Source organism: Podarcis bocagei (assembly GCF_964188305.1).
Source record: "Podarcis bocagei genome assembly, contig: HAP1_SCAFFOLD_243, whole genome shotgun sequence".
NCBI lineage: Eukaryota > Metazoa > Chordata > Lepidosauria > Squamata > Lacertidae > Podarcis > Podarcis bocagei.
This window is the reverse complement of record NW_027670205.1, coordinates 5,318-8,324: the sequence shown is the minus strand read 5'-3', so window position 1 is coordinate 8,324 and position 3,007 is coordinate 5,318.

Here is a 3,007-nt window from a genome sequence, read left to right as displayed (position 1 = left end):
ACTTCATGGTTCTAATTGATTCTTTTTCCAGGTACATTCATGTGTTTTTGCTCGAACAGAAATCGCAAGCGTTTCCGAAGTTTAAGGCATTCTGTGCTTGGTTGGAGAATGTGCACGGTAAACGTATTGCCTGTTTGTTTACCGAATGGGCGGGGAGTTCACTTCTCAGCAGTTTGAAGCTTTCCTGACTGAGAAGGGAATCCAGCATGACATGTCAATGCCCAGATCGCCATGGATGAATGGGCTTGCGGAGCGAGCGAGTCAGACATTGCTGCAAGGAATGAAAACCTTGTTGCATGATGCCAATCTCCCTGATAAGTTTTGGGGGGAAGCTCTGGGGAATTTTGTTTACAGTTTTAATCGCAGGTTGTCATCACCCATTGGCTGTACCCCCTATGAGAAGATGTTTGGCAAGAAGCCCAACATCAAGCACATGAGAATCTTTGGTTCTGACATGTGGGTACACTCCCCACAAACCAACAAGCTTGGGAAGCGTGGGGCACATGGTTTGTTCATGGGGTACGAAAAAGGTGCATACAGGGTATGGATGACTAACTCTAAGTCCATTAAGTTCACAAGGAGTGTTGAGTACAATCCTAAGTGGGGGGAAAATGTGGGAATTTTCCAGTTACCCAGAGGAGGGTGAAGGTGATGTCAAGCAAGCAGCTAAAGCTGAGGAAGCTGCTGAAGATGATGAGGATGATGATGATGATGATGATCAGAGTTCGGATTCCAGTTCAGTGGGCGGCGCTGCTGCTGGTGTCAGTGACAGTGATGACACAGCAGACTACAAGAGCGCAAAGGCCTCAGTCAGACCATCTGATGCGTCTGACAATGAACTGGAAGAACCACTGTTCACCATTGGTCATTTTTCTCCTAAGAAAGAGGAGATGAGTCCAGAAGACTTACGTCTAGTATGTAGGTCTGAAAGGGCGACCAAGGGCAGACCTCCAAAGAGGTATGCTGATGAGTTTGCTAAGACAGCAACTGCTGTTCTTAGTAGCTCAGAGAAGGTATGGGAACCTTCAAGCTTCAAAGAGGTTCAGGAGTTAACCTCTAAAGATGCTGAGCCTTGGCTTAATGCCATGAAGGCTAAAGTTGATTCCTTGAACAGGAACCAAACTTGGGAACTGGTACCGGTAGTCCCAGGAATGAGACTGGTTGGCAGCAAATGGGTCTTCAAGGCCAAGACAGACCAGAATGGCAAGGTAGTCAGACACAAAGCCAGATTGGTTGCAAGAGGTTTTTCACAGGTACCAGGACAGGATTACCACGAGACCAAATATGAGAGCATTCGGCTGATGCTCAAGATCGCTGCGGAGGAGAAACTGCATGTTTCCCACCATGACATTAATACAGCTTTTTTGTATGGGGTTTTGAACGAAGAGCTGTTCATGCTTCCACCTGATGGGATGGAGATACAGAAGGGAATGGTCTGTAAACTGTGGAAATCCTTATATGGTCTCAAGCAGAGTGCCAGGTGTTGGAACACAAAACTCACTGAGACATTGCTTTCTCTAGGTTTTCACCAGGGCAAAGCTGATCCATGTGTGTTTGTCAAGGAGGAGGGGCAAAACAAACTGTATTGTTTATGTTTTGTTGATGATCTTCTGATGTTTTGGAAGAATCAGGCTTTTTACCAAAGCACCCTAGCTCAACTGAAGGAGCACTTTGACATGAAGGATCTTGGTGAGGTATCCAACTATCTTTCTCTGCAGGTGGAGAGGGACCAAGCAGGTAATTTTCTGGTACACCAAACACAGAAAATTGCTGATGTGTTAACCAGGTTGAATTTGGTTGATGCAAACCCAGCAGACACACCGATGGTGACAGGTTACCAGGTAGACAGTACTGCTGAAGCGTTTTCTGACACAACGCTGTACAGATGCATTCTAGGCAAGCTGAATTTCATTGCTAGATGCTCAAGACCTGACATAGCTGTAAGCTGTAATCTGCTTAGCAGACATGCCAACAATCCTACGGTTCAGGATTGGAAAGCTCTGAAGTGCATAGCCCGCTATTTGAAAGGGACTATGCACTACAGGCTGAGGTTCACCAGTCAGAAGACTGGAGGTCTTGAAATCTTTGCAGATGCAAGTTTTGGAAGTGACACCACGGATGGTACAAGCACTACTGGTGTGTGCTACATGTACAACCACTGCCTGTTTGACTGGTTGTGCAGGAAGCAAACAACAGTGAGCCTAAGTTCCTGTGAAGCAGAACTCAATGCTTTGTCATTTTCACTCATGGATTGTGAATGGTTGATGCAACTGTTTAAGGACATCAGAGTGTCTGTGAAATGTCCTGTACAAGTGTATCAAGACAATAGATCGTGTTTGGCTTTGCTGAACTCGGAGAGTTGCAAGCAAAGAACCAAGTACTTGCAGATTAAGCTACATTGTGCAAGGGAGTGTATTCAAAAAGGACTGATTCGGGTGTCCTACATGGCAGGAAATGAAATTCCTGCTGATCTGTTGTCTAAGGTTGTTAACAGAGAACAACTTAAGGTTTACACACAGAGGTTGCAATTGGGTTGAACCACAGGTACTACAGGTTACACGGAAAGGGGGAGGATGTTAGGATATTTCCGTTCCACCTTAAAAGGGAGCAGGCTTTGTAAGTCACAGAGTCTGTGCATGTCCTGTTCACAGGATGTTTTATGTTTGCTGTTCCTTTCGATTTCGCAGTCGGTCAGAGACACTGACTCAGAACGGTCATGTCTTTCTTTGTTCTGTTCAACGCTAAATAAACTCTGTAAAATATGCTCTTCTGCGGTGCAACTTTTGGCTGTGTTTTCTGCTGATAAAGAACAGTGTGCACAAGCTCTGGAATGTGGCAATCTATTTCCAGAACGGCTTTGTGTCGCTAACTGCTGGATCTGCCTGTCTACGGGAGATTGATGGACGTCCGGCAGCCGGCTCGGGGCCATGATGGACTATATCTCCCTGGCAGTTTCCCAGCACTGCCAAGGATGGAAAGGGCGCTAGGAGGGAGTGGCATATAGGCT